Consider the following 15,182-nt stretch of genomic DNA (forward strand, 5'->3'; position numbering starts at 1 on the left):
CAACTTTCCAAAACTGAAAATCTTAGATCAGGGAGTTAATTTCCCATATTAACTGAGAGAAAGACCTGAAGTTTTGTGCATATGCTTCATAATACTCCCAGCAGGAACACAGCTGCTTTTGGCTTTGGCACTAAAACAATGCAGTATGACCAGGTGAAATGAGTTTTCAAAGAGGGCTGCAGTTACAGAGCACTTCAAGACAGTTGATGAGGAAGCTGTTGTAGAAGCATTAGCAGATAAACTGTGATCACTGAGAAGACTCTGAAAGGAAAGAAGCTTGAACAGACCTGACCTGATACCTCTATTGGTTTTCCTCAGCCTGTGACTATTGAGATGAGCCTTTTAAGGATATTTCGTCAGACCAGCCAACAGTTCCCTCTGCCTCCTAGATATGTAAGTGAAGGACTGTATAAATACTTCTCAAAGCTCAGTGTAGTAAGGAGRGAGTTATTTGGGCATGCTGGTTTTTGCAATCTCTTGTCCTCAGGTTGGTTGGATGGCTTTTCCAACTAAGGAAGGGATAAAAATACCATACTAGCTCTGAATTCAGCCGTCTTGTCCTGTTGATAGTCACTGCTGTTGGTCTACTCTTAGACTCTGTGAGATGATACTGCATTAACCTGCTCCTTGTTTTTCTAGCAGAGTCTTAGGATTTGCCTGCCTCTCAGGAGGMAGTGTTTTCTGTGCTTACTGAGCCTTGTTGCACAGAAGAGAAACTCCACTGTGTGGAATTGGCCCCCTGCACATCTCTGTGACCTGGTTAAAGATGGTTGGTGGCTAGCAGCCTATTCCCTACTGTTTGTAGGGGCAGACTGAATATTGTGGGAAGGATGTGTGCATTGCTCTGGAAACTCCCAAGGGTGAAGTAGTCCCTTACTGGAGAAAGGAATAGGAAGTCATTGCTGACATGCCTGGGAGAATGGATAGAAGGAAGGAGCTGGGAATGGGCCAGGTGAGTGGTAATTCAAGGAAGAATTGGGCAGAGTAGATAAGGCAATAATCAAGTTTTGCATGAAATTGAAAGGTGGCTGCTGATGTTCTCACTCTATATCTGACAGTGAGGAAGGTCAAGAAAATCTGAAGGGTTCTTGAGAGCTGTAAATATAATGGAGAGCAGCTGTGCTCCAGCTGCTTCTTAGATCAAAGAGCTGAGCGCTTACAAAGAAGTTTGGCATCTGGGGAATGTTTTATCTAATGTGGGGAAGAAGAGCCAAGTGTTTGAATAGGAAGACATTCCTATATCTTTGAGCCTCGGGCAAGCTGGTTGCATGAGGAGTAGAGATTTTTATTGTCCTGGTATGTGAACAGAGTGATAAGACTCCTTCAGAGCTAGGGGAACCACTTCTGTGCTTTAACCTCCACCCTTCTGCTGAGCTGTGCCTTCCTCTCATCTGATGGAAGGAAAGCAAATTTTACTGAGGATTTACTGGGGGATATTGGAACAAGCTGAGAATGGGCTGCAAAGATCATGTACTTCCTTCCAGTCCCATATTTGAGTCAGTAGTTAATATGTATTCAGAAACTGGTGGGTGTAGAAAAAATTGAAAACAAGCTTTCATGGTAGTAATGGGTAGATAAAAGCTGAGGCAGTTGGACAACGTTTTATGCAAAGTCATTCTAAACAGAATATATTTGCTTTTTCATTTAGCCTTTGCAAATGCTAACTGAATCAGGAACGTCTCTGGGGAACCAAAGGTATGTCCGACTGACAATGGCAGGAATGTGAGTTAATTTTGGTAGCACTATTCTGCATGAAGAGGGTAATGTGAACACAACGGATCTAAGAAAATTAAATAAGAGTGTGAGCAAGAATCTTTGTCAGATTCTAGAGGTGATGTGGTAGCAAGCTGAAGGCAGCAAGATTTGGCATGGCTTAGATCTGGGGAATGCAGGAGTAACAAGTGTTAACCTAAAGCTGCTTGAGAGGGAGATGGTAGAGCTTGATAGTAGAAGCATGATCTTTGTTTTGGCTGTGTAATGCTGTGGTTTACGAAGAAATATCTATTTTGGAGAGGCTAACCAAGATGTAAAGTCAGATGCCTGGAAAAAGTTCAACAAAAAACAGGTTTATAGTTCATTGGCCTGGGGATTGTACAGAAATCATGGGAGTCAGTTTGCTCAAAGATGGGTGATAATGATTTTGACTGAAGTAATTTATATGCTTTTATTTTTCCCTGCTATAGGCTGCCTCTTCTTGACTTGTCTGTAAAGTTTCTCAGAATATTTCAGAACTCCCAAAGATATAGAGCTGCGTAGAAATAGGTTGGACGATGTTGGTATTACTTTTAATTGCAGTTAGCATCCAAACTGCTCACCAAGGCTGCAGAGCTAGTGTGGGGTTTTGTGCATGTAAAGAGAGACCTTCTGCTATTAAAAAAAAATGTAAAGCAGACAAAAAATAGAAAGGAGAACAAGGGTTTTGAGGAATGATTCGCCTCCACGACAACCTGCAAGGCACATAGCAAATGAATGTCTGCTCTGGGATTAGAATGAAGGCTCATTATAGTTACCCAGTACTGTAAGATCTAACTCTAGTTCTTAGATTATAGTTTCTCTGATGCTATTAATTAAATATTAATATGTGTAAGTGACTCTGTCTTTACCATTTCTTTATGTGGTAGCTGGAACATGCTTGAAGTGTTTTAATCATTTTTATACACGGAATTAGATCATAAAGGGAAAAAATCAGAATAATTAAATTAGTGAATTATTAAATAATCTTCTGAATGTTAACAAGAATTTCAGACATATCTAGTGTAAATGGAGGCAATTCTTTATGGATCATCATATTTGTTTTCGTGCAGCCCTATATAGGAACAAAAAGAGAGAGCAAAACTAGCAAACAGTTTTCAACTTTCCAGCCAGCAGTGTGCTTTGGCTATGTCAAGTTTCTTTTAGCTGGCTTTATTAGAACAATTAAGTGGGCTTTAGTTGTTTGAACATGGATGTATTATACTTAGGCAATTGAAGAATATCCTAAGCAGTGATTTATGTTTTAAACATCTCCTTTCTCACCCACTCTCACATGTAGATTGTAGTATTACTATTAATATCTAGGCCAGATGCCTGGCTTCACTAGATACCAGCAAACTAAGTTTTCTGCATCATATTTTAGTAGAGTTGCAGAGGATGCATGGGGATTAATTTTTATTATGTATTTGCAGATGAAAAATAGCATGTTTATTGGTTTATCATAAAGATGGAAGTTTCTAATCTTCTTGATCACTGTCAGTCTGTAACTTCAGTACTACCAAATCAAGTATGTGATTTTAAAAGAATTGTAAGGCTGTAAAGAAAGTTAACCCTGCATTACACTGCAATTTTCGAAAGTTCATGTAGTTCAACTCCCAAGTTTAACACTGGAACAACTGAACTAGGCACCATACTGTCATAGGCTTAACACAGATTGTGTTAAGAGCAATGTTTCTTCTTTGTTATTGAAGCAAATAAGAGCTTACCTTTGCAGGGAAGGCACAGAATCAAGCAGTTGTACATTGGGTTTTGAGCCTGTAGTTCAGTTGGATAATCCAACTTTAGAGCTCCTGGTGTCAGAACAAAATTTTAAAACAAACTTACTCAAATATATTTAAACATTTTTAGGAGTTTTATGACAGTTTGTGTATCATTTGTCTTCCTGTGGTTGGCCTAAATGCCGTATCGTATACTTTGACTGATTTGATAGAAATGCAGTCATATGTTCCAGATCTATTGAAATGACTTTTGTACTGCTGTTGGTATGTGGCGACTCGCACACCTCATCTTAAGTATTGTGGCCTCCCAGTCGGAGGTGTGTGGAATCTCTGTACCTACTCTTAAAGATCAGCAGGAACTGGGGGAGGAGAGAGAAGGTTTTGAGGGGAGGTAATGTTGGAGAGGGGGAGGTATTTAAACAGGCAGGGTTGCCTAAAGGACTGAGAGAGAGGGATCTGGGTTTTATTTAACAAATTGCTGGGTGACCTTGTACAAATAACTTTGCGGCACGCTACCGTGACACTTCCTCAGTCAATGGAACAGACTTATTGATGCTACTTGCTTTGTAAAGAACTTTGAGAGCGCTACAGGTTATTATTTAGTATACACAATTTACTTCAGAACCTCAAATCAGCTCTTGGCACGTCCATTTTTCTTTGAAGACTGGTGATCAGAGATGGCTGACTTTTACCAGAGCTCCAGGGCAGAACAGGTCCCATCATGCCTCTACCTGTCTGGAGGAGGATATAAATCAAGGAAATGGCATGGGCTTTACTCTACTTACAGCAAGATTGTGCTGGAAAACTTGACTCCATTTTGTCAGCAGCATTGTAGAAAACAAAGAGTTGAAGGGTAACTAAGCATAACATGAGGCATTGAGGATATTCTGACTTTTGTTAAATGGTTTTTCTCATTAAAAGAATAGATATGCATCATTGAAGGCTACATAAGCAAAGTGGGAACATTCTTCCAGTATCAGGAGGAGAGAAATCCTTAGCAGCTGCTAATCTGTTTATGTTCCAGTCATGCTCACCATGTGGCTTTGGGGGCTGAAGGTCTTGTAATTGCCTGGAATATGTCATTCATTGTTCTACTCTCGCCAAGAGGAAGGCTGAGACCTCTAGCTGTAGGAGTTCCCTTGAATTTGAGTAGAGAGACATGGCTAAATTCCTGTGTATTGTTTTGTCAAAACACTATTAATAATGACTTTCATCATAAGCATGTTAGTTCTATGTGATCTAAGTAGAAATTGGTGCATTTGGTGCTAAGCAGGTAGGCCAGATTTTGATTGCTGTTAATAGAAGTCCCCTACACTCTGCAGGATCAGTAGGATACTCATTTGGTCCCCTCACGCCTCAAAGGATCTGAGAGCTCATTTTTTCTTTCCTTTTCCTCAGCTTCTTCCTAGCAGTCTCCTTTTGCTATTCCCCAAACACTACTCCTTATAACACATCTCAGAACTTAAACATAATGAAATGAGAGTGAGGTCAAAGCTTCATGCCTGACATAAAGATTTAGAGGGGCAAGATTCAGCATGGATTGAACAAACTTTAATGAAACTTTCTAAGATATGACTTCAAAGGGGCCTCCAGCCCAACCTCACTTTTTTTTTTTATTGTTTATGGGAACCTTCTCCTTTATGCCTTGAAGAGAAGTGAATGCATTTTTAAATTATGAAGCATTCCTGTAGCTTCCCGTCAAATCCCCAAGGTATTGCAGGCCGTGGGAACCTCTCTATGTAGCTCCTATGGAACTGGGAGCTTGGAGTGTGGCCATGGCACTTCCATTAAAAGAACACATGCTCTATGGAAAAGTCTTTACTGACATTGGTAGACTGGACGGAAAAGCGTGTTACTCTATAGATTCGTTCTTTTTGTGAATAACAAGCTATGCTGATGCTTATTCACTACAGCTTGAAAATGGAATTACTGTTAAGTTTCAACTAAATAAGATGTTTTTAGATCCAGACATTTTTCTCCCTCCTCCTCCTTTAATGCATGGCCTGATCAAGTAAACTCTGTACTGAGGATTTCAAGGTAGAGGAGCTGTGAAGAATATGTTTTCCTTCAGGCCTGGCAGAAGGTAGGCCTGTTCCATCCAGAACTGTTTCTCTACTTCATAGTTTGAAGTGACTATTTCTTTCCTTTCTTAGTTCAGTATGTGCTGACAGGTTGGTTCAGAAGATTCCCAAGTCCTGTATTTACTGGCATTGTTGCTAAAATTCTTCCCTGTGCTGAAACTTAGAAATCAGCCAGAGAAATGGGCTTCATTGCAGGCAGGGCACCTACTCAGTCACTTAAGTATGTCACCCAGCTTGACTCTGCCCTTGGCTAGCAGTTACCACAACCTGTGTAAAAAAGCAAGCAGGATTTGCTTCCAGGGCATATAAACTGTGGAGTTCTTGGCCTCTCTTCTAGAAAGAGCAATCTAACAGCCATCATTTGACAGAAAGTCCTCACCATTGAGAACTGTTCCTCTGCTCTTTAACTCACAAACGATATACCTCCAGAAAGGTTTTTTTTTTTTTTTCCCGGAGATCACAGAGATTGGTCATTTCAAGAATACCTGTCCTTTTCTGAAAGACCAAGAAATTTTGATTCAGAAACTAAGTTAAGAGATTAGAATTGCAGTGGAACATAAGGCAGATGTCTGAGGCATTTTCAACAGCAAGGAACTTGCTTTATTAACCAGATTTTGTCCAAAACATCGTAGGTTCATGTCCTTTTAAATTATGAGGGCACAGTGAATACACCTCAGGTTTTGAAAAAGGGCTGTGTATACCAGCTATTACTGTTACTACTCTAAAATGGCTATGGAGCCTTCCTTTTTCCTTCTGAATATTTCAACAAAAAAGCAAAAATGGTTAAAGAAGGAAACTAGAATAGCTTAGAAACTGGTCTTAGACTGAGATTAAACATAAGAAATTTTACCCTGATGGAAGATCTTTTAGATAGTAATGAACAAAAAGATACAATATCTTGAGTCTGATGTATTTCAGACAAGTTGAGTCTGATGTATTTCTCTCTCCAAACTGTCACAAACAACATGACTAAGTAACAGTCATGCTGACAGAAGAGGACAGAATGTACTAAGATGGGTAATTTCAGGGTAAATCTAGAATTCCCAGGTTCTTCCACAGAGTCCTGAATTTGGACATGATTTCTCCCTAATGAACAGATAGCTTACTGTGCCAAATGATGAGATGATGAGATACTGCCCTATTGCAGAAGACTTATGAATACCAGAGGATGCACAAAAATCAAGAAGTTGATCAGCATTCTAACAAACATAGCTATGCCCTTGGGTAGCTGTGGAGAGGAATAAAGTCCTCTTGGTAAATGCCTCTGAAAGGCATTTCTAAAATTTTATTAAAGTACCTGCAATTATGCCTGGTCTTGTGAGTAAGCACTGTTATGAATAATATGTCGTTAACTAAATGGTCTGGTTCCAGTGGCATTAGACTGCTGTCCTCTCATCAGCACTGAGCTGTTCTTTGTGACCCTGAGTGTGTGTTTGGGGTGGTATCAAGTCAGACGTTTCAGTGAACTATATTTCTATTTAGAAGTAGAAATAAGTAGCCACCTTCTTGTGGAGTTAAGGTTTTCTGGACTTCAGACGTGTCTAACACTTCTTCTAACGTTTAACTCCTCCACCTCAAGTTGCTTCAGTACTTCTGTAGTTCAGAAATAGCCATAGTCAATTTTACTACAAAGAGACAAACCTTGTCTCCTGCTATCTAAAACCTTCCTACATAAACTTCTAGGATGTCTGCAATGAATATTCACTATTTGTAGTAATATATTTCAGAGAAAAACTACAAATTCTGAGAATGGGAGTTTCTTTAAACTTCACTGAAATTCTAAACTATCCTAATACATGACACAATGTTGCTATCAGACAGTTGGCATTTGGTGATAAGTGCTATAGTAATATGTAATAAGAGATGATCTCTGCCTTCTAGTACTTCCAAACTTAAAAAAAACTAAGCAAAACAAAAACCTACCGCAGGGAAAGCTGCAAAGTTACACTGAAGGTCCTGCTGTTGTTAGAAAGGGGATGATAGAGTAGAGAGAAATACACTTCAGTGTTTCACCCAAGCCAAGACTTTTAAATTTTGTTGGCTGTTCTTAGACAAGGTTCAGAAAGTTTGGCCTTGCCCCATGGTTTTGATTAGATATGTAGCCCATTGTCCTTTGTCCCTGTAACTAAGGATTTTATTACCAGCAGAATAATACTGAACCATCCTACTTACTATTTTTTGGAGATAATGCGGAAGTACCAAAGGAATCTGTCACTCCTTATTTTTTCTTCTCTCCCAAAGGCATCTGGCTTCCCTTGTTGGTATATGGAAAATTCGGAGACTGACTGTCAAGAGCAATAATGTTTTCAGAGTGTGAAAATCACTTTCAAGGTATTGTAAAGAGCAAGAGGAAGCTTTTTGGAAGGGAGTTGAAGCCAACCAAAGAGAAGACTGGACTATTAAATTAATTAGCCTGTCATGAGGTTTTTGAAAGCAAAGATGGAGTTGTTGGCTTCATGGCAAGTGAGAGCTGGCTGGAGCCTGCTCATCTGCATGTAGTTTTGGAATGAATTAAAGCCTGTGGTTTTGCTGAAAAATGACGTTTTGAAAGAGGCAAGTTGGCTGCTACGAGTCAGAGTCACAGCAGAGCCAAAATAAACTTCGTATTTCTTAACCTCTGTGTTGCTATGAAATGTAGATTTTCCCAGATGATATGCAAACACACAAGGACCAAGCATTGTGAGCTCCCAGGTTTCAGTGAGGGAAGAAAAAGGAAAATAAGCTGTTGTCCATTATGTAAATACGTGGCAGGTATGAAAAAGATAGAGTTACTCAGACCTGATGTTTAAAGGGAAAAGGAGGGGCAACTATAGAATATGAAAAAGAGGTAGGGATGTGAGTGAACTAAAAATTCAAACTATGACTTCAATGTTTGGCTGAAGTCAGAAGAATAAATGAAGTACTTAGATGGTAGGGGATGGGGAAAAGAGAAGTGTCAAGATTAGCATAAATAGTGAGAGTCTAGATCCAGTACACTGTGCATTGTGTTAGAAGGTAAACAAAAGATTGAGCTGTGTTCCAGTATTTCTTGTACTCTGCTATGAATCAGATGCAACTTCATGGTGATTAAAAGAGGCATTTTGACATAATGGTAGGAGAGAAATTGGCCTTCTTTTTAGAAAAGATAAAAATTAGATAAACCGTGATTTATGTGATTCTGAGTATGTGGGGTGCTGGCATCAAGGGCTGAAAAAATAACAATTTAAAAGGCCCAGAAAAAAAAACCCAGAAGAACTGGAGTCTGAGGGACTGCTGATTCTCTCTTAATACAAAATCACCATTAAGAAAGTTGAATCTATTTAAGTATAATTTCARGCAGACTGTAAATGCTATTGGCCTACTTCATATATGTGCAAATGGGAGTTTAGGAGTCTGAACACCTTGGGATCTTGAGCTTTGAAGTAACACTATGTAGTGTCAGCTCATGACTGATAAAGCAAGAAGGGTACCAGGCTCCTTTCAGCTTCCAAATGTTCCTCGTATAGATATCGCTGATCTTTTAAGCTGGTGAACGATTTCGCATTTCGCTGTTAAGAACTGTTCTGAGCTTCTGCTTCAAGGCTGCTGTGCCTGAAGATAGCATAACACCATTCAGCCTTCTTTGTTAAGTATGTAGCTGGATACAGTCTTGCTCTGAAAGGAAGGGAAGGATATAGTGCACAACCTTTCAGGGGCTCGATTATATTTTTATATAAAAAATTATGAAAAGTTAGTACAAAAATGTGGTTAGCATTCTTGAGATGAGCAAAACCATGCATACTAGTTGTGTTGTACATGCAAAATGTACTTGTGAAGACTGCATGTTATATTTTATGTGATACATGACCAGTTGATTGTATAAACAAGTTTATCTAAAACAAAGGATTTTTTTAAAAATTTACATCTATGCTAAATTTATTTTCCGTTTGCTTTTGTTGACAGATGTGTGCCTAAACTATTATCTTAGGACTGCTCTAAGTTTATTAATTTACAGATATAGAAAAATAGCAGCAAAAAATCTGTATCTAACATTTTATCAGAAGTTGAAGGCCATTTTGCATTGCTCCAGAACCATGCAAACCATAGCATGTTTGTCAGTTACACTAGATCAGGGATGTTTATCCTTTCTGGACTTCCAGCCAGGCTGACTTACAAAATCGCAATTATCATAGTTATTAGGAGTAGCTGTACTTCTTGCCTGGATTTCCTGTCCTTGCTTCATTTCTTCGTCAGGGAAGTACTAAAATTTTCTGGGGAGACTCATATTTTCCCCTGAGGGGTTCCCACATACACCTTTGACATGCAGAGTCGCAAAGACTCCCCACCTCTCTAACAAACTGCAAGCCTTTTTGAAACCACCTTCAGTCTTCCACAGAGACAGTAACAAGGAAGCACGTCAGTGGTTCCCCATTATCAAAGCCCTGCAGGCCCCAGGCCACAAAACAAAGTCTTATTGTTCAATAGAGAGCTTTAATGGTCAATATTTTTATTGTTTAACACAGAAATTGTTAATGYGCATCTTACTGAAAGGCTGAGATGCGTTCATATTTGCATTCTTCCACCCCTGGAGAGGTCATAGAACAACTCATCCTGAATGTCGTGTTTAAGCATGTAGAGGAAAAGAAGGTGATCAGGAGTAGTCAGCATGGATTCASCAAGGGGAAATCCTGCTTAACCAACCTGATAGCCTTCTCTGATGGCATGACTGGCTGGGTAGATGAGGGGAGAGCAGTGGATGTTGTCTATCTTGATTTCAGCAAGGCTTTTGATGCTATCTCCCATAACATCCTCATAGATAAGCTCAGGAAGTGTGGGCTAGATGAGTGGACAGTGAGGTGGATTGARAACTGGCTGAAAGGCAGAGCTCAGAGGGTTGTGCTCAGTGGTACAGAGTCTGGTCGGAGGCCTGTAGATAGTGGAGTTCCCCAGGGGTCAGTACTGGGTCCAGTCTTATTCAACTTACTCATCAGGTCACTGATAAGTAAGATGAAGGGACAGAGCGCCTCCCCCTCAAGTTTGCTGATGAAAAAGCCCCCCCCTCCCCCCAAAAAGCAGTTGCAATGTTTTGATTATTACTTGGCTTGAAAGCAGACTGAAAAAAGTTGAGGAACTCTGAAAATCATACAGGACACAACAAGCTCCTGACACAACAAACTACTGACCAGGGAAACAACTGTTTTAAGAACACCTATTAAATATGGARTTATTAAAATGCAAGAGTCTGCACACTTAAGAGGTTTCTGGAGTGGAGTGGCCCAGTGTCCTCCCATCATAATGCATTACTGAGAGAACTGTGCTGATCCTCACAAGGCTTCCCTGCTCTACTCTGAAAAGTAGAGGTATTTCGAATAGCTTGATGAACACGTTTTGTCACTACGCTGGATTAAATGTGACCAACTGATATTTTAATTAAAACAAAGCACTTAGTGTAGATGAAGGTAGCAAGGAGACTTTTCACAGATATTTATAAGTTTAAACACTGGTTGAAAATTTACAGATTTCAGTGAAAAAAAAAAAGTGATACTCATGCACAAGAACTCCATTAGTGAGGCATCTCAAAATCTGAAAATAGTTGAGACTTTACTATGGTTAGCATATATTAAAATCCCCTTCAGCTTCCTAGTAAAGGAACTCAGACACCCTCGTTATATTTCCTAMGAACAGAGTAGGTCCACCTAGCATTCCTCTAGTAAGTTTTGTGAACAAAACTTGTTGAAAGAGAGAAAAGACATGGTACATCTGCCTCTCAACAGTTCTTGATATAGAGAAATTAAGTGACTCCATCACTGAACGATCACTGCTCCTCAGCATGTCATTTAAGATCTTTTCTTCAGTTCCTTCTCTGGTAAATTGGGTTTATTACTAAACTCTTTTTTTTTTTTTTTTAAAAAAAAAAGAAAAAGAAAAAGAAAAAGCCTATACAACAAATTGCTCCTGTTTTTGTGATGCTTCCTACTCTTCTACTAAGAGGCTATAAAGTTCTTCAAGGCAGAGGAAAATAACTACTTTTACTGGGGGACAGGGAATGCTAGAAATGATCTCACTTCACCACCTGACATCTCTTAGTTCAATGACTTTAAAATCTAAATGATGTTAGATGACAGTGTTTCTGCAGTTCAGTTTTTATGTTGTATGTCAATTCTTTATTATTATTATTTTTTGACCTGAGCTAATTTATGTTGAGGGAAACTTATTTTATGTGTAGCCAGAAATAAATTTTATGTGTTTTAAAGAAAAGACAGCTCTAGATAGTCTATGAAATACTCAATTTTGATACCTGCTTACCTTAATGGGTAGAATTCTGCTTTACACTTTCCCATTTAAAATTACATACAGTGGCTTTGTGTTTTGATCTTTTCTCATAMACCCAAGTCTCTCAAAAGAGCCAGTATAACTTTTAAAATTTTTAATTGACAAAAGTATTTCTGTGACCAGTCTGTATTGAGACAATCTATCCAGAAAAATAGCTACTTTTTCTTGCTGGCGGTGGGGAAGCATTAGTTCAGAAATTCTTGAAAAAGAGTACTGAATAAAAATGAGGAGAACTTCTTCCTGAGGAAACAAATGACCAGGATATGTTCCTGGGGAACTTTTTCTTTTTTTTCTTTTTTTTTCTTTTTTTTTCTTTTTTTTTACTGAATTAAGCTACAGCTTACTCATCAGCACAGTCTTTTCACTACTCTCATCTTCTTTTTCTTGTGTATATCCTGCAGTAGTCCTGTCTTTTATTTTCCTGGTAAACAGGGACAATTACCTGTTTGAAATTGAAAGTTGTAGGGTGTACTGATTTTCTTTTGTTCCTGAAATTGCCACATGCCTATATTCTGAGCTGTGTAGCCAAAGTCAGGTTCTGCATCTTCTCTGTAGTGATGCATTTGTATTTGAGCAAAGAGGGCTGCTTTGAAAATGCCTCTGAGACACTGAAGCTGAACCACAATATCTAGGTCTGGAACAGAATATAGAGAGTTGAGTGAAGATCTTGCAACTTCATCTGGATGGTTGATACTTTGATCCTGTTAAAAGGATGTATCCACTGTAGGTGAACCTGAATTGTAGATCTCGAGGCTGCATATTTTTAAGAATTAAGTGCAATAGCCTGCCTGTTTTCTTGTGCCAAGACCTTTCAGATGCACTAGGGATCTGAATTATAGTTAAGTGTTTGTTCTGGTTCAGACTGGGGCTATGTATGGCCCCCAGATTTCCTGCTTTATATCGATTGAACTAATATTTTACAAAGATCTTCTTGTCTTGAAGATACTGGACATAATTCTGTGACCTGGCGGTTTAAAGGAGGAAATAAATTTGAGTTGAAATAGACTGATTTAAAAAAAAATGCAAAAAATACTGCAGAATCATTGTACCTGTTTTACTTAATAAAGCTTCTGTTATGGTTTATTTTCCTTCAAGAAAATTAGTGTTGAAACCTAGCTTTAGGGGTTTTCTTTTTTCCCCTCTTACCTTGGATGTATGGACTTCTAATTTGTATCCAGAATAAAATTTTCCAAGCATGAATGAACATGCGATTCCTTCATGAACATTCAAAAATGAGTATGTGACTTTAATTATTCCCAGGCACAATGTAAGGCTGATTTCACACCTACTTCTGAGGACATTGTAGCTCAGTTCTTAGGATCAATACCTTTGCTTAAGTTTGTAGGCCCCTGTTCTCGCATGATTGATTTTGAGAAGCTTACTAAAAAGCAGACAAAAACCTCTGGTGGACAAGGTTGCTTTTCCTTTGCTGTCCTTATTTTCGTCTTTGTTCAAGGGGATCTTCCAGCTTAAAATTACCGGTTTTGCATTTTTGTTAAGTTTGCTAACTCTTATTTAGAATCCAAAAATTCTTCATGTACATAGGTTCAGGGTTTATCAGATTTTCAGCTTCAATCCACACCACTCTTTCTGAGCATTACACCCTGGCAGAGGAAGAGGAAAAAGGGTAGGGAAGGAAACAGGTGATGTACCTGCCTTTTGAGATTTGAATGCTCCCATGAGCATTACTGGCCTTACTGAACCTGACATGGAAAGAAATTGCCATGTTATTTATTTTGTCATGTTTACATCATATAACTCAGGCATTAGTTTTGTAGACATATGTGTCCCAGTTATCACTGTTTGTTTGTTAGTTTAATAATGGTGTTTGTCTAATGATCCCAGTCCAAACTGACAAGCTCAGTGAATTTTAAAAACATTAAATGTATGAGTAGCAGCATGTGCTTTTCACAAAGGTTGCTACTGGCAGTAGCCAGTTGGCTTAACACATTAGTGGGGGTCGCTTTGAAGGTGGGCTCAGTGTGCGTGCATCCCCCCTGCCCCCCACTAAGACAGATGGTATGGTGAATTTTGTGAAAATTTAATTAATAGGAGGGGAGAGAAGCCAAGTAGGACTTTGAAGATTACTTATGTTCTAGGTTTTGTTTAGTAATCAGAACATTTTGTTGGAGATTGAAGTCGAGGGGTATAACGAATGAGTCTTGGAAAACAGTATCTAGGAAATACTGTTTTGTTACAGCATTAAGAATTGGCTTCTCACCCTGCAGTTGTCCTGTAGTGTATATTTGCTATGTTATATCCAAAGGACATAGTAACGATGTGTTAAATTGGGCTTACAGACTCGTGCTATATATTGGCTTGTTGATTAGCCCATGTAGTTACATTTCAGTAAGCCTGCCAGCTTGCTGGATTGCTCTTCACCTTGGTTGATTAAGGCAGCTCTTGGAGAAGGGGGGAAAAAAAAAAAAAAAAAAAAAGGTGCTTCTGAGATCGAAGCAATGTTTCAGGTTCTATAAAAAGCAAGTCCTGATTATCCTAGAAGGAACAAATAATAAGACCTTTTCTTTATGCTTTTTACTAGACAGGATAAAGGATGATGCCTGTGTTAGCTAACACTCACGCGGAGCGGCTCTTTGGTCTGGGTGATTGGTACCATCCAGTAAAAGGCTTTGGGTTCTCAAGGGTTAAAACATATCGTGTTGCAGAGCCTTCTAATACTGCAGCCCTAGCTACGGAGATCTTTTGGTKAGTGATGGTTAGGTGGTCAGAAAATGAAAGCAAGTACTTTTTCTCATAGCTTATGTAAACTTAGGCAGAAGTACTGGTAATATGCTCCACACTGATGTATTAAACAGGTGTATGTCCATCTCATGTTCTTGTTGTTCAGTGCATCTCCCTTTCCCTTGAGACAAATGAGGCCTTAAGAGAGAGTTAACTGCCAACCCTTTATTTCCTCCTGCAGCTCCTGCAACTACTTATGGGCTGTGTCTTGGTAGTTTTCAGTTCTCCTTGTTTAAATTTTTATTTTTTCCCTGTGTAGGAAGGATGGGGAGGCCCAAAAGAACTCCAGTATCATCKCCTCACTTCAAAAATCTTTGCACATCAAACCATTCTTTATCATCATRTGAATTCAACCATAAATGTTTGCTTGCTAGCTCATTCTCTAGGTTAGATTTTTGCAGTCCTGTTATATCCACCCTTTGGGTAAATTATGTAACTTACAAGTGTAACGTTACATAGTTAGAATTCAGTATTAACAGTAAAAAAATATTAAAACTTCAGAAGTTGCTAATCGAAGTCTGGATGTCTCTTGACATCTAGAATGTCAGAAAGCAATTCTGACACCGTATTATCAAGGCTCTTGGGCCGCTTTACATTT

The 15,182-nt window shown here is 38.9% G+C and overlaps 1 long non-coding RNA gene across 1 annotated transcript; it reads left to right on the forward strand.

The window, feature by feature from the left end:
* The first annotated feature begins 454 nt into the window (after positions 1 to 454).
* Positions 455 to 8,833, forward strand: LOC146586233 (uncharacterized). The gene is made up of 3 exons (XR_014897833.1): positions 455 to 952; positions 1,649 to 1,695; positions 7,793 to 8,833. It is a non-coding gene; the product is annotated as an uncharacterized LOC146586233 (long non-coding RNA).
* The last annotated feature ends 6,349 nt before the right edge of the window (positions 8,834 to 15,182 follow it).

This window comes from Rhea americana, unplaced genomic scaffold (genome assembly GCF_003343005.1).
Source record: "Rhea americana isolate MKP2758 unplaced genomic scaffold, rheAme1 scaffold_70, whole genome shotgun sequence".
Classification (NCBI taxonomy): Eukaryota; Metazoa; Chordata; class Aves; order Rheiformes; family Rheidae; genus Rhea; species Rhea americana.